The 26,190-nt window shown below is 44.6% G+C and overlaps 1 protein-coding gene across 6 annotated transcripts in view; it reads left to right on the forward strand.

Moving 5' to 3' along the window:
* LOC135378039 (zinc finger homeobox protein 4-like) overlaps positions 1-26,190 on the forward strand; it is a 253,994-nt gene that overhangs the window by 31,103 nt on the left and 196,701 nt on the right. For 5 of the 6 annotated variants that reach the window (XM_064610870.1, XM_064610877.1, XM_064610874.1 and 2 more), the window contains exon 2: positions 5,536-5,665. The gene's annotated coding sequence lies outside the window, so the exon portion shown is untranslated. Of the gene's footprint in view, positions 1-5,348; positions 5,407-5,535; positions 5,666-26,190 lie in introns of those variants that run through there. The other variant, XM_064610873.1, reaches the window with a different exon arrangement.

Here is a 26,190-nt window from a genome sequence, read left to right on the forward strand (position 1 = left end):
ATCAACCAGATGCAACCTTATTCTGAATCATGTTTTCTTTTTTCCTTAGAAGCCGCAAATAACAGTATTTGAATGCTATACAAAAGTAATTCTCTGCTTTATAATTCCGTCAAGATGCGAGTTTCCTTTCACTAGGCAGGAAAAAGAAAAGTCGTTCAACCATCACAAGCTACTCATCAGTGGTAATAAATTCTGTGTCGGGCTTGTTGTTTCATTCTAGTATTAATCCTTGTTTTCATTTGACTGTGTCCGATAACATTCTTCTTTTTTCTTTTTCTTCTTCTTTTTTTTTTTTTTCGATAACAAAAAGGACCTACTGGATGACAAAGGCGCCGAAATGAGTTCCATTGATGCCACCAAGCAGTTATATATAGGCGAGCCCGAGGGAATTCCGTACAAATCCAGAGCACGCCGACGTAGCGTAAGTCCATAATCTGGGGGTTTCCACGAGTGGTCACTGGGGGTCAATATGGGGGAAGCTGAGCGTCAGCCAGTGGGGACCGATCCTGTTAATTCCGCGAGGCTCTTTAATTGGTCAGTGCAGGGCCTGGGCTCTGATCTCGCTCTGTCTGTGTACTTAAACACGCTGTCGTTGGTCCTTGTGTTTATCCTCTTGTTTGCTCTCGATAGTCCCTTCTCTAATGTACAGATTGCGTAATCACAGTACCGTTGTTTTGTTTTGGCCCCGATTGCTTGCGAGAAGCTCAGTCGTCGTTCCGGGTTCTCAACAACACTGTGTAACAATGCTATTCGACTGAGGAATTACCAGGTGTGAGACTATTGATACAGACTGAACGTCCTGACAGAAAACCCTACACCATGCTAGCCTCTTTCTTTTTTCTTTTTTTTTCTTTCTTTTCTTTTCACGTTAAACCTTCCAAATCCTGATTTGTGAGTGACCTTCGTGTTCCACATGACAGTATGCAGTGTGTTACAGTGTGATAAAATGCTACGTTGACTTCTCTTAAAGCTCATAGTAAGATTAATGTGAAGTTGCTGGTGTCACGTACGGCAAGTGGATTCTACATCTCCATACTTTTTCTTTACCTCCACCATCATCATCGTCGTCATCATCATCACTTTTTAAATGTTGACATACCACGCTTCTTTTTATGTCTGCAATTATTGTCCTCGCAACATCACGATCCGGTTGTACATTAAGGGGTTCAAGTATCGCTGAGCACATAATTGTTTTATCACACTTCGGCCGTGGCCCGTGTTTACACAGTTTCAACATAGCATAAATTGAAGAATAGCGTCACGAGTGTCGTTGATGGTGATTGGCAGGACTTCGGCTCAATGACCAATTCCCACGTATCCGAGTTTGATCTCGATACGTAGTTAACGGATCCTGGGTCCAACCGACGTAAGAATGAACGCCCGTCTAAATGTAGTTGAGAAATATATTTATATCGAAGAAATATGTCTATAAATATTTATATATTTTATCACTCCTAGCGACGAACTGCAAATTGGTTCAGCCAGCACGTTCCTGTTGACGCATCTATCGCTCTTTTCTTGCCAATTCATCCATATGTGCTGTCTGTCCACATCGCTGTGCTGTCTGTGGTTTTTCCTGGGTTTTCCTCGTACGCTTGCAGACATGTGTCGGCACAGTTCCCTTAGAAGTAGACCCAGGACGCACATTCCCCAGGGTGTCAGTCGTAACGTTGCCCACATCTGTGAGGCCGACAACGGCGAGTCCTTTCACCATCACAACCACCACCACCACCATCATCCATATTGATATGTATTACACATATACCCTATGACTCGTCAACTAAGGAAGCACACATGGTCTACAGCCTACTCTTGACAATACACCGCAAACTTTCGCGGTCAGGACCATCCTTTGCAAACAAATCATTTGCGTATAAACCACTCGAAAGCTTGTATTTCCAGAGCTATTTGATTCAGAAGGCGTAAACCATGTTACACTTCACGCCAGTCAGGTTTCGTACGAGCCGAAAGAGAACTAGACGCTGTCCCTCCTTTTGCACTGGTCACAACTGTATCACACGTAAATTTGTGGCCTTATTATCCAGCACAAATTTAATGGCATTATTACTTGCCTACTTCAAGCACGCGCTACAACAGACCGAGTTCCTATAGCAACACGTCCTTCCGCTCTGACCACACTCTGGAAGCCTCCGAGCGCCGTCATTATATGCTTGCGCTTGAAATTATCGGCAGTGAAGATGACATTCGGGTTTGTTGCGTTTGTGTCAGAGAATCGCGGAGAAAGTCCGTGTCCGTCGGAATGCGCCGGTTGGCGCTGGGCCAGTCCGCTGCCGCCGCCGACGACGACAGAAAGGCGGCGGCCGGCAGGGAATCATGGCGGATCCGTGATTAGAGAGGCATATTGCACTTAGCGAGGCAGAGGAAGTAAAAGATGGCGGAGGCGACGCCGAAGAGGGAGCAGGCGCTGTTTTAAGTAGTAATGAAGAAGGGGACTCGGGCCACCTCTGGTACGCATGCGCCCTGGGCACGCAGCTCCCTTCCTCCGCGCTACCTCCTCGCCAACGGAGAGTGAGAGCAAGCGAAATAAGAGGCGCGCGAAGCAAAAAAGATGCCTTTCCGTAATTACGAGTTCAACCGCTTCCCGAAAACAAGCACGGAATGTCGGTTTGATTTAACGCGCGCGCTTTTTCGCTGTCTTATCGAGCGACGCATGCGTCGCTCCCGGTGCCCTCGGTGGGCGTCCATACCACACCCGGCCTCAACCCGGTGCAGAGCACTCGATAACGCAAATCAGCGCGCCAGTGACAACACCAAGTGAATGCTGCCGGTGCATCACAGTTTCACTCATGTGTTGTTCACGGACTTCAGCATCAGCACGATATTGTCAGTCACATCAGCTCAGGCCTTTGATAACTACACGATTGTCAACTTCCTGATGAACAATAATGTTCGTCAGTGGTCTTCTGAAATATTTAATATGGGATCGTTATGCATATAATAGTAATTAGGATCCGTTTGAAAAGACAGAACACCAAATTAAGCATATCCGTATTTGCACTTAGCAGCAGATACACTAGCAGAATGTTGTACTGAATGTGCAAGTGCTAGGGTGAAGGCGTAAAGATTGGGAAATTGGGATGGCGTTTTGAATCCGCTGTAAATCGGAGCGACGCACTTTTAAAGAGTTTGTCATCCATCTTTCGCTAGTCGAGTGCAGGTCAATGAAATGTTACTTGTAAATTGCTTGTTCAGTGCATAAATGAGCTGGATACTGCAAAACTTAGCTTACTTGACCAAATATTCGCAGTGAGACTAGCAGTAGGTTAGTTTTTAATAAGTTTGCTCCAGATGTCGCTATGTCTGCCAAGGTTTCATAGAATTTGAAACAAGAACACTTTATTTCGGTGAAGATAAGTAGGGTATGTCATGACGACAGGTAAGCTACTTACATTGCCACTTAAATAACGAGACAAGTACTAGTTTGAGACACGCAACCCTCTAGCATATAATATACTGTCCACACATTAGAAAGTTACCCAATTACAAAATTACCGCGGGCAATGGTGGAAAGTATCGCCTGTGGCGACGAAACAGCTCACCATTCATCATCACCATAATTAAGTTGCTGTTAGGAAGTGCATCGGAAACAAACAAACAAAAAAGGAGCAAGATGACGAGGATGATGCTATTAATTACATAGCGTAGCCGCATCGAAGACACAACCACAAATGATGTTTCCATGCGTGATGCGACGTTTTCTTCTCTCTGTGTTGTGGAATGCACGCTTACTAAGCTCATTAGAGTAATATCGGATAGCCCGTAAATATTTCGATTGAATACAGTAAGGATGCAAATCGTTGCTGCACGATAAGAGAAGGGCCCACGACAGCACTCCAGATGTGTCGAGAAAGGACGAACACGGTACAGTGGCCGTTGTTCTTCCTCCACCTCTGCTTTGCCTATCCTTTTTTCTCACGGATCTAGAGGACCATTTGTGTGCAGTGTTCCACCCCCAGACGGCACGACTTGCGCATTTTCCTTTGCGGCATTATAGTGGAACTGTCGTAATTCCAGGTTTTCTTTCTTGGACTCAACTCCTCTTTCTGAGCAGGATATTATAAGAGCGGTGGCCGGCCATCGGCGACTTTCAAACAATACGGCATTCCGGACCTCCTCCTCCCCTCATACACCTACGGAGGCGTCGCGCTGGATCCTAGCGGATATCTAATGTTCAGCTGATGGTGATATTCGAGGGTCCTTGTATTTCGACTGGATGTGTAGTTAATGGCCGGTAAAGGGACGACGACGACGACGACGGGAATTTCGTTATGAAGCTTGAAAGAAGGCAGAAAGCTCAAAATGGGAAGTTGTGAAAAAAAAAAAAAAAAATGTTTCGGACTTACTGTGCTTTTACAATTTAATGTAACATCCAGATGATTTCACCCAAGGAGTCCCAGAAGCCCCGTTCTTGTGCTGCCGCATATTCTCGAGGCGAGTACACTGCATCGAATCGATCAATGACTGCTAAGGCTGATTATACTTAAGGTGCTCTACTATCTCGTACAAACATAATCACTCGATTACTCCTTCGGGACTCACGATACCGTAAAGCGACAACGTTTTCGGCCTGAAACCCCGCAAAGTTATGCGTAAAAACTGTGGTTACACCCACACGCCTAAGCCGTTCGCCGGAGGTAAAATTGATCAAAATCGCGCATTGCTAACGTTCCTGGTTGGTGATGGCGTCTCTATCTTCACATTTTGCCATTTTATTTAACCGTTATTACGGTATTTGATTCAAGTATTTACTTTTGCTATAGGAATCAGAACATGTAGTTCTTGTTTCTTTTTGAGTTTTCGCCTGTAGACGTCAGGTATTGAGTCCATCCATTGAGTTCCGCCGAGTGCGTGTAGGACAAATATTCATGTACAGCTTGGGTCAGAAGTTTAGGGAAGACCGGGATGTCGCATTTCTCCATTGGAGCGACACCCTATAGCAGCAAACAGGAGCGGACACAGATACTGAGAGATGGGCAGAATAGCCCGTCACCCGTTTCTTATTCGATGTCTTCCTGGTAGCTAGCAGGGGCCGCTATGAAGAAATACGCCAGTGCCGTGTTCCGTAAACGTTTGTACCAAGCTGCACATAAGTATATTACACGCACAGTTTCAGCGAACCATGGTGGTGCACAGTTTAAAATGATGTTGTAAAGCGCACAATTATAATACATTACTGTTTCTTATTTCTGATTATATCCCTGATTGGCGGCCCGCCCCATCTCGAGCTGGTTCTTATCAGACGCGACAGTTGCAATCAGCGTAATGAGATAGGGTCCCTACCTTCGGCGCATGTAGCCAACCGTTTCCAAGTGAGAGCGCCCCTAGAGCTGTCACTTACTTTTCTCTCTCCTTTTTTTTATTGTTATTATTGCCCTTTCCGTCAAGGTAATGAGAATAAGAAATTGACGGACAGATGGAAGCAGTCTGTTCCGAGAGCAAAGTAGCTTATCGATCACTCTGCCGTCTTTATAGCAGTTGCGCTGATTCTTATCGCTGGGTGCTTACCTGTTTCAGGCTCGCAGGCTTGCATGCATAGGCATCGTCGGATGCGGTAGCCCACTTTTCTGTGTAGAAGATCGACAGATTTCTGGTCAGTGATCGACCAACGACTGGACTACGGTGGACAGTGTGCCTTGTAAAACCTGTAAGTACTCCAGTGTTGTCAATCCAGCGTGAAGTACACGTCTGCTTGTTAGCGTGAGGTTTGTGTCTTAGATAGGAACTCAAAGACACGAACACTCAAATTGGAGCTATACGTTCACTTCACTTCACTGCGTTCCTTATGCTCATCCTATCTCCTTTCCTCTGTGTAATAACCATTAGCTTGATTCACGTAGTCTGTGTAAATGCGACCATTGATGGTCCCATTTTTTAAAGTTGCATGCAAAGTGAAGTTGAATGAAGCCACCTGGGAACACTTCGCTGGAGAAACAGGGGACCGTTACCTCTAACGAACTGTCGACTGAACTGTAGTTGCTGGCGCCATTGTGCACCTGTCATGCGTGCTTGCGCGCGCGTGCGTGTGTATGTATGTATATATTATATATATATATATAATGAGGGAGAAAACCATCAAAGAAACAAGTAATATATATATAATATATACATACACACGCATATATATATATATATATATATATGGCCAATCAATCTTCACTGGTTTTAACAGAGTTCCCTTTTTTCTGTATGTACGTTTATTTGCCGCCATTTTATGATTCACTCGCACGCCGTGTGATCCTGCAGTAACGTAGCTCGTATCGCAAATTCACCCTGTCATCAGCAGCTGCGAGATAGCGTTTATCCGTACCTGTGTTAGGTAAAGATATTGCCACCTATTTCGTTCATTACAGTATCTCTGCTCGGGCATTTCATTCCAGCTGAGGTACGGTGCACGTGTAATCTTGCTCCGCACTCCGTAGCTTACGTAGCGCTTGTACGCCATATAAAAAAAAAAAAATTGCTGCACTTAGCGATGCCGACATTTGATATTAACTGTTGGCCACAGTGTGACGTACATCATGTGTACGCCACCGAGCAATTTCCAGACTCTGTAAAAATGATAATACCAAAAAAGGTAGAACATTTGCGTCGGTTTCCGCCGCAGGCTAACCTTGATAGTGTCGCTCTGCGTTATTTGCAATTTTCAAAGAATTTATCGCGAAAGTGGGTGGTGACTTCACCATATCGTGTTTTCGTTTATGGACCTGACTTCTAAGTTACATGCCCGCAAAAGAAGGTCTACACGTTTCCTTCCAGGAGGTCTCCATTTTGACAAGTGCCGGTACAGGGTATACATCGCGGCAATAGCGCTGTAATACAACTAATGTACGTATTTATAACTGAGTTCTTCCATATGCACATCGACGTGGACAAAAAAGAAAAAATCGATACCTTCCATTCATTACAGTGCTTCCGCCTGTCTTTTTGGTGTATGGAAAGCTTATAACATCTAGTGGCATCACGGGATGCGATCGGATGTTTATGGTTCATGATTTCGCGGAACCACGCGCATTAGGGACAACATTAAGAAAAGTGCCGTCTTGCTGCAGTGTTCCTTATTAGCCCTTCTTTGGGGAGACGGCGGACGCGATATCGCCAAGGCGAAAAAAAGGAACACTCTCGCTCACGTCGTTTTCTTGCCTTTTCTTGCCAAATTCGCCCGTCTGAAACTTAGCTATATCGTGGTTGCCGATGAGACAGAAGGGGAATGACAAACACGACTGCTTGTCCGAAGACAGTAGAAGCTGCACAGTGCGCTGTCTAACGTGAAGACGATCACGAAAGAGTACGCAAGACCTTATAGAAAAGACAGCCAGGTTTGTTCTTTAAGCGTTTATATTTTTCGTGGTCATTGGTGAGGTGACCATTGCCCAGTACATTCCGAGAGAGGTACGTGCGGAAATGAGGCAAGCGGTAACACAAGGGGAGGCCCGTATCGGATGTCTGCCTTTTGCAGGTGTCTGCTTCTGTGCGCTAATGATGCCAAAGAGCAGCAACAATGCTGTGAAATATTGCGGGGCCTCAAAATCGAGGTGGCGGACGAGTAACAACTTTATCTGCGCTGCCAGAGCTGGCCGCCTATCTGGCCTGCCATTCCCTTTTGTTGCTCTTCATTCCTAGCTTTACTCTTACTATTAACCTTTTTCCGTCCTCCAATTCTTTTCTGGACGCACGCTTCAAGAAAGGGAACGCCATTAGAGCACCACGAATCTGATTTAGAAATTATAGGCGGTCTTGTGAGCGCGGCTAATGAAAGGGGAGAAGGGAGAAATTGCTTTAAGATGCTTAGTGCGATTTCGGCATCACCAGCTGGCCTTTGTGTTGGTGGAGGGACGACGCTCTCTTTGAGTTGAAACGCCAAATGGTGTCAGCTTTCTGTCGTGCCAACCTCCTTATCTGTACCATGCATCGACCTCTTCCAGAACTCCTAGTAGTCTTCAGGTCTGGCTGGCGGGGCAGACATTTTACAAAGGAACGCGCTGGAATTTTAGCATTTCAATCACGATGCCAATGTTACGGAAGAACTGAGCATCACGCTTCAATTACACGAGGACTGACACCTTGAGTCCATGCGTTATTGCGTGCATTTTTACGAAAGACTAGTTTCGAATATTCCTTTCGTTCGCGTAGAGCGCACTGGAACAGGCAGTGTTCAAGGGACCGAGGTGACTGTTCACTGGTGTCGGGCGTTGTACTGGAAGCTGCGGCGGTGGTGGCATTGAATATGCCTTTACCAGCGTGCCAATGTTGACCACACAGTCGTGGGCAGCGTCACGACTGTATCTGAGATGATGAAGGTAGGAGGTGATGAACATTGACGGTTCGCGCAGAGGTTAACCGACACCCCGTCGAAGCCATGAGGAGTCCAAAAACCTCAGAGCACATTTACAGGGGTGTCCATACCAACCCCGTTTTCCCAAGCGAGCGTGCGGTATATACACTGGCATTTTACTATGGGTTCGCACGGGTGCGTTCGAATGTTGTAGCTTTATCAATAGACATCCAAATAAATAAAATCAAAAATAAAATATTCCCAGGCTTCTTTTGGCCATTCTCGCACTCTGCGAGGTGTTTCTGGCGCGCGCCGCCATGTGCGCGACAGTTTCTTCGGATGTGCTCAATGGTTTCAGGCGGGCAAACTTCCTTGAAAACTACTGGGCGACCGTTCTATCAATTATAATATCTGTCTATTGTCTATGTACACATGTGTACCAAGGGAGTGCTCCCTTCTATGGTGAGAGGTTCTCCTATGGACGCCGCAGTGGAAGCCCATTCCTTTATGAAGGCAGAAAGAAAAGTGTGTGAGCGTTGAGTCGTTCATCGGTGCTCGGCTGTTTGTGCCATGCCGACCTGTCCGCTAGTATCTCCCGGAGACGACTCATCCATCTCATCATCTGCAGTCCCCATGTCTTTTTGCCTCCAACGTTGCAGCAGTGCCTTCGCTTGCATTTGTGTGGCTTAAGTGCGTGTTTTAGCTCGAAGGTTGGCACAGGGAAGCCTCCGTCCATTCGCTTTCATAACGAATTTTGAAGGGTTTACGAATGTAATTCCTAACTGTGGGCGTTTAAGGCAGCACTGTTCGAAGGGCCGTCGACAAAACCCAATATTGTTCGAATATTTTTTTAAGGTTTTTGTTAATCTAGTTCGTACAGCATCTGCTGGATGTATAAAAGCTTACGAGGAGCATCCTTACGTATAAACTTGTGTAGATTTCCCTCACGACCTGCGTTTAAATTTGGATCACTCTGTACAAGTTTCACTGTAGAATTATTATTATTATTTTTTTCGTTTCATATATTTATCGTGTTATTTCCTCTGTGCTCGTGTGTTCGTTTGCAAACTCTCCAATTTTAGCAGCCTACCTCGAACCATACGGCACACACAGAAACGAAACACAGTTCAGCCTCGCACAGTTACGTTTACGACAGTGTGCGCTTGCTTCGTACGAATTTACGCGCTTATGTCCAAAGCACGCTTATCGCTAATCCCTGCTTGGGCTAACAATCGGATCAGGCTTGCTTTTATGCGGAAGCTGTCAACAGATGCGCGAAGGCAAAGTACGCACAGCCATTCGTTCATTTTCAACGCAAAAAGGACGGAGAACGCCCGCGTCAAGGGGAAAATCCCGTCGTCCGCGCCGAAATCATTTTTGCCTACGTCTGGTAAGAAAGGAAAGAGAAACATCTAGGTGAGGGCGACGCCGACTGAAAGTGGAGGGCTGACGTCACCCTGCATGGAGGAGGAAGTAGAGAGGTTGACGAAGTGCACGGGGAGAGGAAGGAGCATTGGACTCCCTCCATTTTCCACATTTCTCCCCAAAAACGGTAAAAAAAATCGGTTGGCAAAAAAGAAAAGTAAGGCAAGATTAAAAGAAAATATGGGGGGAGGGGGGGACACGACAAGCGGCGAGAGGAGCCCCAGCGCCTGTTTGGAACTGGAGGGACGGTACATTAAGAGCGAGACGTCGCGTGCTGGTTTTCTGTGTCGTTTTAGCTCGCGAATTGCGCGTCTAGACTATGTTTATATTACTTGTGTGTTTGTAGTGCTGTCGCTACATAGGAAGCGGAAAGCGTTAAAAAGAAGCGAATAAGGAGGAAGAAAGGAAAACGCTAAGGGCGAGTTTGCCTCCCATTCTGGAAGAATGGCGGCGGACAGTAGATTGCGCGAGAATGGGAGAAATTAAAAGATCGATTACTAATTTTTTCGCAGACGTTGGAAGGGGAGGCGGACGCCATTGGCACTCCAAGTGTTTGATTGGTGAATGTAAAAACTGTGCAGTGCTGTGGGGGTTTCGGGGGGAAACGCGGCAGCTCCGCCCATCGTCAATTTAGTTTGCTCTTTTCGTCTTCACCTCGTACTAGCGTCGTCAGTTTTTGTTTAAAGGATTTTTTTTTTTTTTTGTTAGAGTGCATAACAAAAATTTTGATCCCAGAAAAGAGAGGAAGATCAATACCATGCTGGGAGGCCTCTGGCATACTTTGTCCGGGTCTCATGATGTGAGATGTGTTCCTGACTCATTGTTTTGCTTGCAGTATTTTACCGTTTTCATTATAGCCATTGTGGCGAAATATGTCAAAGGAAATGCACTTTATGACGTTTTCAAGTGTCGGGCGCAGATGTGCAGTCCTATTTTGATAGCAATCGTGCCAGATAACGCAGCGGAGCAATTACCCATCGTTGTCTCGCACTGTGTGCAAACAGGTCTAAATCATGCGGTTGGTTCGTCAAACAGGTCGAAAGAAAATTGGCAGTTATATGTACCACTTCTGAGCGTCGTATTTGCAGAGGACCTGTAAAAAGATGAAGTTTGTACACACTCACGCTACGTGCACAGGCTGTTCGTTAATCTACAGTCAGAAGCCCCGCAGAAAGATGTTCAGCAGGGCACTATCATCTTTGGCTCACTACGGTGAGCGATTTTCGACGTAGCTTGTTGCTAAGACGACACCATAGTCACCGGCAGTACGCTTGAATTCAATCTATCAAACCTGAGAAAACGTTTTGCAGTGTCTCAGTGATTTTGCTTCATTCTAAAGAGATGCAGTCGTTTTCCGACCTGAGGTAGAGTGCTCGGGTGAAGCTTTCCGATCATCAAGAAGAGGGTATCCACTGCCCGAACAGAAGAACGTGTAAACAAATGGGCAGTGTTGGGTGTCCACCATGTCACCGCTATCGAACTGGATTAGCAGACCTGTGCCCACCGTTTCACGAGTGAAGAGACCATAAGACACTGCCTAATGTCCGAAAGATAGTTCCACGCAAATTCCGACAATGGGGTGTCACCGCTCCTGAGTCTTATGAGGTCTTGTAGACAGGTCACGCCGGACAAACGAAGATAAAAACGATTTCATCCTGCTGTTCGGAATCCAGCATGCCTTCACGCCACCACAACACCCGAAGTCTAATGGCCGAGCTGAAAACTCTCCTCGTAGGTTCCCCACCTTTCACAACCCTTCGAAGAGGAGGAACAATAAAGAAAGTGATGCAGGAAATCATTCTGCGGTGGTGTCTCACCTCATACCCCTATCACAGGAAAGTCAGCGCTTTATCCTTATGGGCAGACAGTTCAGATCAACTCCGGCGTCCCCGCGGCCCAACCTCAAAGAACACGCGAAAGTCTCTAGGTACCGGCAGAAGAACAGGAAGCCAATAAGCAAATAAATTTTCGATGTTGGAGCTACCGCCTGGACTGCTAATCGGTCAGACAGGCCTCACTGAATTAGATACTGCCACTGAAACAATTGGCACCGTGGTGTACATTCAATTAACTGATGGTCCTGGACAGCGAGTACATGCCGACCCTATGAAGACCCGACTAGCGGCAGAGCCCTTCGCCTTTGCAGCACAGCTGGATTCGTCGAGAGACGACAGTATGCCCTGGGTTGAACGCAACCCACCACCTGCACTGAACGAGACGTGGCAGAGGATGTGGCAGCGTCCAGTCCTTTACGTCCGTAGACTTGTAAACGTATGTGTGCACACGGCGCTCCGTGCATGGGCTCTTCGTCAGTCTGCGTAGTCCACCATTAACAGAACTGGAACAAAGACGTCCTGATAGCGAATGTATTTTCTTTTTGTTGTTGTTCGCCCGTTGTTGCAAAAGTCGTTAGGGTAGTTCAGGGCACCTTTTTCTGCTGCGCAGGCTCCATATGCGGTGAACCCCGGTTAAAGATTGCGGAAGAAACTAAATTGTTCAGGCTTTGGCCCCTGATCGGAGGAAGCGTTCAAAATGAAAAGGATCCTGTTTTGTGCCCTTAATTGTCCACAAGGACACAGGATCTCTAAGGAAATCGCTTCTTGAGCTTCTCATTCCTAGCAATCAGAGCAATTGCTATTTGCCGCCCCGCTTCAGCTGCAATCGGCGCCAACCATCCACTGGGGTCTTCCGTTTCGCCCTAAGAAAGTTGCATACTTTGCTCCCTTCTTTGTTGCGTCTTGACTGGTGAACATTGCTTGCTGTTTCCGCAGCCAGCGGCACGGTTTTCCTTGAGAAAGTTTGCATGTGGGAGATGGATATATGTATATAGCATGTCACATGAATATGTGCAGTGCACCCCATGTGCAATTATTTCACTCGAGATTTGCCTCATTGTTACCGCTGCGCCAAAAAAACACCAATCATGATCATAATCATCATTTGCCTCATCAATGCGAGTCGGACGAAATACACTGAACCTCCTTGCACGCGTTCTGCTTCTTCGCTGTGGGCGGGATGAAAGAAACTCGGCCTTTCTCTCTCTCTCTCTCTGTTTTCTTTTCAAACTAGACAAATGATATTGCGTTTCTGGGCACATGAAAGACGAATTCACACATGCATGCATTACGTTTGATATTTTTGACATACTTCCAATGGCTCTTGAGGCAATAGTGACGAATGTACACACAAAACGAATCGAAGCACTGCTCGTGCATGGCGTTCTGCAAAGAAAACCATCGTTACACCGTTCTCGTTGATGTCCTCATTATTAGTGAGGCGAAAACACTTGCCGTTATCCTTGTAGTAAGGCGAAAATACATCATATTTGAACAATTTATTACTCGTCGTTTTTTAGACTGTCGTCGCACGAGGGAATGGTGGATAATACACACCCTGGGACATCGTTGTAAGACTGGAATCAATATTAAACAGCTGAGATTTTAACGTAAGTTAAAGAACCGTCCGAAACGGAACTAATCATTAACACTGTTGCTGGCTTTCCCTTCCGTCGTGAGTCGTCGTAACAACCTTCGGCAGTCCGCTGTGAGCTCTGTCACATGATTTGTTAGCCCCTCTTTTTTTTTTTTCTCTCCCACTGGCTATTTTTTTTTTTTTTTTCATTCCTCAATCGGCTTGCTTTTATCAGTTGTGGGCAGTTTGAATGCAGCCCATAAGACACTTCAGAGGCTTCACGCTGACTGTGGTGCCCCGCCATAGGATCACCTTCACCTTACTGCTCCCATGGTTCCCACTCAATTTTGCTACAAAAATTCAAAAATATGTCTTTGGGGTTCTCAATAATCGCCAGATATCAACGAACTTCGTGATTTGTATGCATAATATATTCATAATGCTGAATAAAGCAATGCAGGCTTCCTTGAGTTTTCAATATTTCTAAATAGAAGGGTGCCGGACACGTGTATAGTCAGAACTGTACCTGACATCACTCACGCGGTGGTGCGCGTGGTTTTCGGGGAAGAAATTGCTCTCACCTGGAGTGTATGGCGCTAGCGCAGTATCTTACGATAAAGCTAACGCATGGAAGCCACGTCAATCTATTTAACTTTCGCTATTTGGTTTATGAAACAATCAGATAATGTTGAGTCTTGCTCGCAGGATATATCCGAAGCACATTAGGTTTGCCAAAAGGATAACCATCTTGAACCTTACTTGGTTATCCTCCCCCCTTACTTGATTACACAAGCCACTAACTGAAGACTGGGCGTCGCTCATGGTCATATGGTTGTCGCGTGACGTAATCGCCAAATTATGATTATTATGTGTTTGTGGCTTACAATCAATTCCCGCTGGAGTGCTTAAAAGTTTCACCGTGCATTCATGGACCCCGGTGTATAAACCGTATCACACACGGTAGTGTCAAATATTCAGACGAAAATACCCAAGTAAAGCGCATTGTTGGGGCGTTGAGGCGCGTTGTACTGTTATCTAGGATGGGTCATAAGTGATTTTTTTAGGAATCCTTGTTTCATTCCGATAAAGTACGTCGGTGTTTGGAAGGGCCAGTCCCAAGATAAATAAAGATTAGATCAAAAACGTTTTCCCCTGTAACCTGTTTGTGGACAACGAGAAAACAGGCTATAAACTGTTGTCTTGTCCATAAAAGCATCTGTTGAAAGTTCAGCTGAGCTGGTGTTCTGTTCGTCCATTGTAGTAATCAATTTTAAAAGACTGCACTGAACGCCTTTAACGCCTTTAGTTTGAAAATACGAAGAAGGAAATGTCGCGCTTCGAAAAATGCGTTTGACATCGAAAAATGGAAAATCCAGCGATCCAGTGAAGGTATAGATTGGAGCAAAGTCTTCTGGTGGAGAGCCGCCGATATTTCGAATACCCCCCCCCCCCCCCCCGTTCTTTTCTTCTGTTTCGGTTCTTCGAGGCTTATGGCTCGAGGCGAGGTTATTTGTAAGAATGAAACAAACTGCGAGCTCATAAAATCATAAAGCGCTAGAATTCAATGCAGTCGTTACGACAGTATGGGAGAGCTTTCCGGTGTACTTTACACCGTTGCACGTTTTGTTTTTACATGTGCTCGGACGTGTCGGTGTAGAGCGCAAAAGGGAACTTTCGCTGCAAGCCATCTGTAATCTGCCGCTGTCCAGCCTTTGACCAGATAACGCATGTTGCTTATCGCTCAGAACGCACCGATGCCTGAGTAAACAGAGCAATGGCTCATAACGCCGACGCTGGAAGTTTATGAATAGGAGAAAGCCGTTGTTTTGTTGAGTTAAGGGCGGCTGAGTGGGCGCCCCCTTTTCATTGGCACGAATAACACCTTGATTTTGCATATGCTCGCTATTCTGCTTATTCACCAATTCTGGTAGGGACCCAGAATAGAATACAATAGAAGTAGAAAGGTGTCAGTGTCATTCTATCTTTTTTCGGCAGTAAAACATTGCTGGTCAAAAGGAGGTAGATGCGAAAGAGAGCAGGAAATGCATAATTTTCTCTCTCTCTCTCTCGCCGGCGAGCGCAGTGACTGCAATTCTAGCTCTCAAGAGTACACTATTGACATCTATACGTAATTCGTGATTAACCCATGTGCCCATCGATACAAGCACTTCGATACTTTCCAGTTCGATCTAATCTATATTTGGCTTTCATGGAGGCTATATAGTCTAGCGTAGCCTGAGAATGACATTGCATGTACATAATTCTTGCTTTGGTATTGGTCATCAATAAGCCCAAAGCATGAAAAATATATTATACAGTAACTATATATACTCACGTAGCGGTTCCCCAAAAGTAAAGTTCAAACTTCGTAAAGTTAAGTCGTTCAATCGCTTATACTTGCCGTTATTCTTTTACGAAACGCATTCTCTGGTAGGGGACGAATCACGTGCGAGTATGAAAGCCAGACTACACAAATTCTTGCTTGCTTCTTCCAGCCCCTGCTTGTTTCTTGCATGATGTGTAGCAGTGTGTTCTACGGAGCTGTTACAGCGGGGCTAGTACCAATTGCATAGGCAGTGTAGCAGTTGCTTCGTAGACAGTTTCTTTAGCACTAATTAACTGTTACATGAATATACGGTCGCATTTTAAAGTAGGTCTGCTCCATTTGTGGACCTGTTGAACCTAGCAATATCGCTTCTCTTTCAACGTTACCCCTCTTTTAGATTTTCTTTCAAGTGTTTTTTTTTTTTATCTTTATGGTATTCCTTCACTATATGTCGCAGCAGTTGACCAGTTATATTTGGTATGCCACAGGGATAGCGTTTACACGCGAGCTTGAGAGCTTTATAAAGATGTTCACGTTCTACTAGAAAAGGAACCCTTAGCGTCAGTACAGATTCGCGTTGTGTCGTCTTTTTCCTTTTTCATAGTCTCTGTGCTCCTCAAGCGTAAGGTCCCTCTTCTGGCGCTCGCGAGCTCGCCGCCCTCTTTTTTTTTTCCCCAGGTTTATCCATATTCATGTTAACTACATGGTTATGCCAAAAGGCATAGGCCATCCTGTTTCTTTTTTTTTTTTTTGTTTTTCAGTGTATAAAGCCAGTAGAATAAAGTTATTATTATCATTATTATTATTAACTGTGCGTGAACCTACATAAGCGGGAAAGACTGTGTTTGAGGTCATATCGGCGTATGCTGTATATGACAGACGGAGGAATGAAGGAGCAATGCCTACTAATGACCGGTTTCTTTTACAAACATGTACAAGATACTATAAAAGTGTGTTTAAAAAACGATACTAAATACTGAAGGGAGAATGTAAACACTCCCTAAACTCTAAATGTAAAAGAAGGGGTATGAAAAGAAAGCAACTAGAATAGAGTAGCAAATACTTCAAAAAGTATATAAGTTAGAGTTAAGATACGTATTGGTGGCGAAACTGATTATCGTTTCTCTGTGCATATACATTATTGGCTCATTGTAGGAGCTGCATTTCAAAATGCTCTTCAGTCAGCCTTTCTCTATTTCAAAAATGATCGGGTTCGTCAGTTAGTTAATTAGCTGTTGCCCTTCTCCACAATGCATTGGAAAGAAGGAAAAGACCTCGGAAGCAAGGGTACCTTGTGGTGAAACTGGTAAATGATGACAATGCTGACAAATGGAAGCTAAATCGATTGAATACAAAATTCTGAAAAAGTATCTGAAACAGAGAACAAATACCTTTCGGAAAAAGTGCTGAGTAAGATACTAAAATACTAATAAAAACTTTCTAAATACAGTATCTTGAGCAACGTACTCAAGATTCATACATGTCTGTGTACATTTACATCTATGTTAACGGATTGCCAGGGCGATCCGAGATAGAAATGAGACGCTGAAAGAAAGGCACTGTTTGTAAGTGTTCCCCCGTAACAGCACATGCTCGTTGAGCAGTTGAGAATTACGAAATATGGCGCCATTTATAGTGTGCGACATTCTTCTATTATACACACCATGTGTAGTACAACTGGAGCGCTGGCTATCAACAATGGGAGACGCATCACAACTACAGGAGTCCCCGGCCTTGCCCTGTGAAAAGCCGTTTTGCGCAAGGTGCCATTGTATGTTGGCACTTTTTTTTTATACTGCTATCAGAGGGAAAGTAGGAGTGATGAAAGAGGTTACCGGAGCACAAAATGAAGGGGTTTGCCAGAGCGGTGTGGGGACACACCTTTCTTGAGTGGTTCCGCTCCTATGATTTTTTTCCTACGATTATTATAACGCGCCTCCCATGTTAGGGATAATAGGGTTCGCAAGGCCCACACGTGCGAAAAGTGTGAGTGGCAGGGCCCCCAACACGTGCTTCATGTACGCCGGAAGTTGCCAATCTTGCATTTGTTTCCTCGCCCTTTCTTTTGTTTTCAACCTCTCGTATATGATTCTTTTCATTTCTGCGACCGGAAAATGCTACGCTATTGATAAATGCCCGCTCATCATACGTTACCTGGCGGTGAAACAGGTGGACGCATTCTAATACGTTTACAATGTACGACGTCGCTTTCATTTTTATTCTTTTTAACATACTGGAATTCCTAAAAGAGGAGCTCTAAATTCACTAAAGGCGTTGTTAATCGTACTTATCTGGGTTTCTGCTTCCGCATGCGCAATTAGTACGCTTGGAACGGTTGAGGGTGGAACGTCGCAAAGTTGCACCGAGGCTTCGGTTTGCGTAGCAGGAAGGTTACAGAGGGGCGTCCCTGAGCCACGGCCGTATTTGGCAAAATATTTTACATAAAAACCTGCCACCATACGGTAATGGGGTCACAATCAGTATGCATGAGGTTGTGTTGGCGAAGACAACGGTGTTTCTTGTTTCTGTTGCTATCGGGATTGTAGAAAGGCCGTTTTTACTTCAATTGGTGGAATTAACGTGACAACTGACGACGAAGGATTGAAGTTTCAGTTAAAATTACGCACATCAGAACACTACGGAAGTGAATCGGTCGGTAAATCACGATCGATTTTTCTAGTTTCAACAGACTCTTCCTGGAGGACAACTGTACTATGCACTGCCAACTGGTTTACGAGGCTTAAATATTTTGTCTCCACGTAAATGGCGCTCTGGGACTTACGCACCATATAAAGGAACCCAAAACAGCAGCTTCATATAAGCCCTTGTCTGAGTAAAGCTTTAATCCCGACAATGCCTAATCACTAGAAAGTAAGATACGAAACTGATGGAGCGATAATAATGAATAACTGAGCCGTACCGATGGAAAAACCGTCGGACCTGGCTTCGAAGCTATATAGGAATGAAGGAAAACGAACTAGAGCAAGCGACCACCTGCTGATCGATGTCCATGGCGGTGTCGCACCAGCTAACGAATGCTCATCGTATGATGAGGACGAAGATGATAAATGAAACATTTATTGTGTCTTACATAACGTTAATGTGAGACGCGGACTGTAAGACGCAGACGGTTGATAAAGCTCAAATAACAGCGAGAACTTAGCCGTATCACAGGCTGAGTTCTGCTACTCCGGCGCTACAGAACTTCGAATTCCCCTCCCTCCCACCTAAAGGGGAAAAAGAGAGAGAGAGAGAGTGGGAACTTAGAAAGACTGTTAAGTAAAAACAATAACAATAATTGCGACTCCTGTTCTTGTTGCTTTTCAGCTCGGCAGCTTTGAGCGCGGCAGCCTTTTCAGTTTCTAAGGGTCGCTATGCTGTCTAATCTTGTTGTTCTAATGCCAGTGCTTCTTGACGCTCTCGCAATGATCTGTCGCGTTGCACTTGGAAAATATGCGTCTTCCACAAAAAGTAGTGAGCTTCTAAGCGTTTTAACCGCAACATTACCCTTTCCAAATTTATGTGCAGAAGACAGGTCGTGGTATTCGCTGCTTCCAGTCTTCTACGGGCGGCGATGATGATTATTCTAATATCTTATTGAATAAATGGCAAAAAAAAGGGGGGGGGATTGGGAGAACGTGAACTGCGCAGGCGTAATAGCGTCCATTTCTGTCACTTATTGTGTTCGTTGTCCTCTCCATATTGGCCTTTCTCCTTCTAGTGCTCCTTTGGCGGGAGAATAATGATCGTCGCCAACTCCCGGCTTTGTTCTCACTCCCTCCCTCCTTGCTTGGGCTTTTCTTGCGCGTATCCTCGTGCGCTGACACTGCTAATATGAAAGGCTGCAGAAATTATTGCCGCCATACAAATAGCCATGCGAGAAGTACGACATATCTACGCATTTCTTTTTGAACGCCGCCTAATACCGAGAGGTTCCAACGAATCGCCAAATGAAGATAGAACTCCTCAGTGTTTTTTTTTTATAAATATTTTTCCTTTTTAAAACAGCTTTTTATCATTGTGGCATTCCTTCACTGCATATTGCAGCAGTTCACCACTTAGAATGCACGTTTATATTTGGTATGCCATCTCGCCATCCGTCAGATCGCTGGTGGTCGTAGTAACTGATAAGTTGAGTCGTCAATTGGAGAAGCTGTTGTAAGGAAGCTCCATTTTATGGGTAACACAAAGTTAGCTTAGAAGAACAACTGATCTAGGGACGAACTTAAAGATGGGGAGAAAGCCAAATATGTTGATGGAACCTCTCCAGTTTCCACTGAGAACCTGGCCACACTTTTCTTTGAATTGCAGCGTAACGAACCAAATCGTGCGCCAATTTAGTCATATTTACTTCTCTTCTGCTATCAGAGATGAGGAGTAATGCATTACATCTCATAATGAGTAATGCGATTGCATTACATTTTGTGGGAGAATAAGGAGTAATCTAAAGCCCTCCTTTTGGCCGGGTAATGCATAATGACATTACTCCTTACTTGTGGTTCAGGTATTGTCTAAAACCAGTAGATACAAATTATGCCTGGTACAGGCAAGGAAAACCTCAGAGCTGTTTTTTCTCGGCCACCTTTGTCAGCGACCAGATCATCGAGAAGAGCAGTGGAGTCTTTGAAGGCCAACTCCTTCTACTCGCGATTAATGATTGTTCATGCTTGTTTGTTGCCTGTGATTGTTCATATGAGTTATGCATACTGCTCTCATTGTTCGTCGAAATTATGCATACGTAGCGATATTAGAGAACCCCTAATTACTATCACTGGTAATATGTAATGAAGTAAAAGTATAATCACGTTACTTTGCAGCACACGCTTCAAACAACATAGGACCGTGTTAGGGACATCTAGGAAAATGTAACACCAGTGTAACGTTATTACTTGATGAAAGTAATGCATTACTATGCATGAAAAAGTAATGAGTAACGTAATGCTTTACTTTACAAAATTGTAATGATTAATGATATAGTGCATTACAAAATAAAAGCAATTTCCCTAACACTGTCTTCTGTGCACACAGAGGCAAATCCAGACGTCGCCCCTTTGGTTTTATACGCGACTGACTCGGCGTTATGACGTGCCATACGTGCATAAACAGTCCAGGGGCGGATCTAGAGGGGGGGATGTCCTGACCCCCTCCTCAATTTCTGTCTTCACATAGTGTTTAATTGACCTAGATCGTGTATCTACCATGCTGGCCAAGGCTGGACCCCCCTCTCAGAAAAATCCTGGATCCGTCATGATAAACACCATACCATGGTTGTAAAGGCAACACGTCTTAAAACGCTTTTTTTAGTTTATTCTTGTTCTTGACCGTATCTTCGCAATTTGTAATTGTCTTCCTACTTTCTGACGCCAACGACCTTTCGTATGCGGTTATAATTCTGGAGGTAGTACGGTCACTTTTATATTGTCTACGTGCGTCACTGCCTTATCTTGCAACGGTATAGTCATCCCGTTGGATCATAAAAACATGGGCAATATTTCTAATGATTTGTGCGCAATACGAGTAATGGGACATGTAAGGTTAAACTCAGTGCATATAAAACCGGTCTATTTCTCAGTACGTACTTGTGTGTTCCTCAGCTTGGAATATATCTCAGCTACGTTCGTAAAGTACAACTTTCCTTGAATTCGGGTAACTTACATAGGGTCGGACTACTACTAGGGTTGGGATCCGGGATATCAGGAAATCCCGGGATTTTTCCGAGAAACTTCCCGGGATTTCGGGACTAAAGTGGAATACTGCAAATCTACCGCGGTGCAGTAGCGATGCAGAACTGTGGAACAATAACGACTTGCTTAATTTCTAGGACTCGTTTTGAATGACATGCTTTGTCTTTCGCACTCTTAAGCCTCCGAATAGCGTGGACATATTTCCTTCCTTGCACAGTGTCCGGGAGCGGGCGCCAACTGTGGACGATTTTGACGCAGGCGCTGTGGAGTTCCGTGCATTGCCTGATAGGTGTCGGCGGCGTCCACCTGCTTGTATAGGGTCGTGCACGTGAACAGTAGCACAAGGAAGAAAAATTACTGGGATCGGAGGTGTCGGTTTAGTTTCTACGATGAGCAGACAAACAAAGGGCGTAGCGACCTCTCGCAGATTTTAGGCGATTCATCCAGCGTATTGTTTTACGCCTTGCGTACCGTGAACCATCCGGAGTTTCGACAGCCAGGTTTTATTCAACATGAAGTAATCGGGCATTCTCTTCTTGTTGCTTATACCAGGTTTTGATAGATGAGTCATTCAGTTTCAGAAGTCGAAGCTTCGTTTCGTCTTTAGTGCCAGTCGGAAATAAACCGTGAGCGCTATGTGTAGAGACTGCGAATAAAATTACTCCCGCTATTTAAGATTAACATTAAAAAATCAGTTTATCGATAAAAAACGTCACATATTAAAATCAAATGGAAACGCATTGGAAAGCATTAAGTTATAAGGAATATTTTGATTCACATGTACCTATATAGAGACCGAGTATAGAGACACAAAACGCATGCAGGAATAATCAGAGCACTGTATTCAAAGGTTGTAGGGGTGCTGTCTCGAATTTATCTCAATCGCGGGATCTCGCGGTTCGACGGGAAAAATCCAGAAATCCCGGGACTGCAAAACTGTTCCGGGAACCCAACCACTAGTTACTACACGTTGAGTCCTTAATTCCCAAGTTATATTTCTTTAATCGATATGTATTTGTCTTGTGCATACTTTTAATTAATGATCGACTCATTATCACTTACAAAACGGATTGTCATTTTTAACAGACACGCAATGTATATAGTGTCCTCAACAACACCTGATGTCATCGTCATAATCTATAGTTGTTGTTGTTGATGATGTTTTCCCAAGACTTTCCAGACGAATGTCGGCACAGTTCCCCCTGAAGTCTGCCCAGAACGCACACTAACCCCCCCCATCCCCCACTCCTTCCTGCTATCCTCTCTCCATCTGTCCACATCTGGCCGGCGCTCATAGCCACAGTTGCTTCGCGGCGCTAACACAGCATAATAAAAAAAAAGATTCTAAAAACTATCGTTGCTAGGTCAGACACCCTGTTCAACGTAATGTAGGAGCCCAAATAAATTCTGTATGCAATTTGTTGGGGAATGCCTGCAAATCGCTACTGTTCATACTCTGCCGAAGTCTGAACCTACAACGAAGTAACATAGTCCGACCGTTAATCCTCGTGCTTTTCTGCACTTGTAAGGTCTTTAAGTAGGTACGATCTTTTGTATACTGTACGCGTGTCATAAACTTTATATCTCTAAAGTTACATCTCCAAGTGCCGTCTAGTTTTGTTTCATTAAGAAGATCAGTCTAATTTGTAATAACATAACTCGTTTGTTACATTCCATATTATTATTTTTTTTTTTCATTCCATGGTGGATCACGGTCGACACCCTTCGTCATCAATCCACTTTGCGGAAGTAATCAGACATTGAAAAGAAAAAGCAAAAAAAAAAAAAAATGCCATGGTCGCAATTCGAGAATGACATCATCTTGAGCGATATATATATATATATTTCTAATTCCGCATTTGACATAACATTGTCGCACGCTGTGCAACACGTAGCAGGTGCAATTAACAATTTCGTGCGCACGTGAAGTGATGCCGTGTAAAACATACAGAGTGCAATGCATGAATATGGAGACGGGCTGGTACCTACTCGTATGACCCTAGTGCGTGAAGGCGCAAACTCGTTATGGTAATATGCCAGGGCGGACATCAACTGCTTCCCTCACAGCTAACAGGATCTTACAGATTCGCGTACGAAAGCGGCCACGCCTTATGGCACTGGCAATTTGAATGCGTAACCGCGACAGTGTGCGTGACGCGAAGATTGTCCTGCCGTACAAGAATTTCGGTTTTATGGTCGCTGACGTCTTTTGTACGACGACTCGCCGACGAGGCGCGCAGGTAGCAATATACGGGAGCCATGCGACAGGCGGGAAGACGAAGAACGCACTTTCTCTTTCTTTTTTCTTAACAATTGTTTAAGGATGCAGAACAGACATGAATAATCTCGGAGCCCGGTGGCACGCGTTAATCTTTCATGTGGAAGAATGTCACAGCTTTATGATGAAGTGCAGAGGCATACAAATGTCGTCGTATGATTTACTCATTTCAGCGAAAGGAGCCTCAACGGAAATCGAGGTAAAACGCTACCATCGAATAAGCCTCGGGGAACTGACAAAATGTGTCGAGCATTTCGTGACGAATAAGTTTTCATCAACAACAACAAATACAGAAGTGACGATATGACGAAGTTTGCCACTGTATTTTGGGCACACTGGTCAGTATGTGGTATGAAATGATAAAGTGATGGGTGAATAATGATCCATGTCCTCGGTATGGCAGAGTTTCGTACGGCGCGTAACATCCATATAGCACAAACCCAACAGTCACAGAATGAAACCCTCACCACGACAAGGTGATGTTATTGTACAAGGCATAAAAGTCACAATATGAGTTGATTTCAGCTATACAGCGTGTAGGTGAGGACCAGCGTCCCTTAGAAATTCTAGGTGTCTGCTGGTATGTGCATATTAGTATGTTAAATGTATTCTGGACAGAAATGAAAAGTGCTTAATTTTCTCCCACACGACGCACTGTGTTCGGCAAATGAGTTTGGCGTGCGCAACGCTGCTTCGTCTCATTGAAGACGTCACCATTTGGACGCCCCGTGATTTCTCTACCCAAACGGGACGATAAACGCCTTCGGTGTTGACTTACAAGATGCAACACTTTCCAGATTCTGCGATCTTTTTTTCTTTTTTTCGCTTCATTGCTCGCATACATGTAAATGTGGGAAGTACGACTCAGTCGCCGATGTGTCTGATCCTCCGGACGCGTCCCAAGTGACAGGAAGGCTTGACGTGGATGAGGTGACCTCCCGGTATGGCGTTTCGTGGAATGCCAATTACGCTGACTGCTGGGACGTCGCAGCACGTTTCTGAATTGAAAATGGTGGTTCCAAATCATCGTGAAGAAAATACCATCGGTCGATTCTCGAAGTTGAGCTGACACTCCGCCGGTGGTACCTACTGTTGACATTGATAGCTTGAGGCGCCATCGGGGTCACAGCATAAACGTCCAGCTGATAGGTGGGGGCTAAACGAGCAGTGTCGACCATATTTTGCGAATTTGCCGGTGTATTTTGAAAAATTCGTGACTCATCTGGGTGCGTAGGACGGCAAAATGGGCCGATGCTAACTTTCGAAAGAGAATGAAAAGTCACTTTTACTTATTTTGTTTAGATTCCTCGGTCAATTTTGATAAATTTCGCGTGTCACTTCTCTGCTCTGACTACGGTTGATTGATTGATTGATTGGCAAAAGAAAAAAAACGAAGATGTTAGTCACAAACTACGCGAGACTGGCTACTCCAGGGCGCGTTATTTAAGGCTCATTATATGTAAAACAAATGAAGGGAAAGGGGAGTGGGGAAAAAAGAAGAAAGGGAAAACTGTACAAATCTACGACCACGAAATCTCTGACTGCGATAGTCATACGAACTCATAAGGTGCCTAGTGCTTTGATGTGCTCCACTTTGCAAAAACTGAAATACGGCTCTAGGACCAAATCTGAAGGCAACCTTGAAGTTATAGCATGTCATACCGATGCCCCGGTAGGCACATTGCGGTACACATGTCCGTACTTCCAAAGTTCTATATTCGTACTGAGTTGGATGTGCGGATAACAAAGGAAGAAATTTGCCTTGGGAGCACGTACTGTTTTTGCACTAAATGACAAACATTAAACAGGGTCAAAAATACGGAGAAGGAGCCAGAGACCAGTCTTGGGCAGTAACTTAGAAGTAAATGGTTACTAGAAAAGTAACTATGCTAGTTGTAACTAATTACTCTTCCTAAGTCTAACTAGCTATACGGTAACTATAGTTACTTTCAGAATCGTAATTTTTTCGCAATAATTTCGGAAGGTTTTCGAATTTTCTTTCTCCACCCGGTTTTGCCTGTTATTCGTAGTTCGCACAACTGCCCGTAGCTCTAAGCGAAAGGGTATGTAAAAACGGTGCCGCTATCACGGCATTCGGAGGAGACCCTCAACTTGACTCTACCCGTGGTGACACCTCACTATGCCAGGATATGAACCAAGTACCCTCGCACAGGCGTACAACCTTTACACTGTAGCAAAGGGGCTCAAATTAAAGTTGACTTCGGTATTGTGCAATGTAACACGGAGCCATTTCTCTGATTATAAGAAATCAATTCCGTGGTCAGCGCTCCGAAGTGCAATATGGAAGAAACGATGGTCGCGTCTATAGTGTCACAGTTGTGCTGCTGTACGGCATTGGTACAGATACAAACTTCGGGTAAAGTAGCTGTCGTTCAAGTGTAACCTGCAGATGTGGTTGCGCTGTGGTGTGGTTGTGTGGTGGTTGAAGAATTTACAATAAAAGTTTTAGGAGTCACTTTTGCCACTTTGGAAAGTAACTGTAAATTAACTAAGTGACATGTCATGTAACTTTACTAGCTACTATTTGTGGAGAGTAACTGTACTTGTAACTTAGCTACTTTATTCGCGTAATAACTGGAACTCTAACTCAGTTACTTTTTGAAGTAACTTTTTCTAAGACTCGTACCATGCCAGTGACCATGTAGAAGGGACACAGAAACAACTACAATTCTGCTATGTTGTGAAACGTGGCATAGTAAAGATAGCAAATGTTGACTTTTATTGTCGCACGTAAAGCTTTTATACTACTCGA

The sequence above is a fragment of the Ornithodoros turicata genome, chromosome 1 (genome assembly GCF_037126465.1).
Source record: "Ornithodoros turicata isolate Travis chromosome 1, ASM3712646v1, whole genome shotgun sequence".
NCBI classification, from domain to species: domain Eukaryota; kingdom Metazoa; phylum Arthropoda; class Arachnida; order Ixodida; family Argasidae; genus Ornithodoros; species Ornithodoros turicata.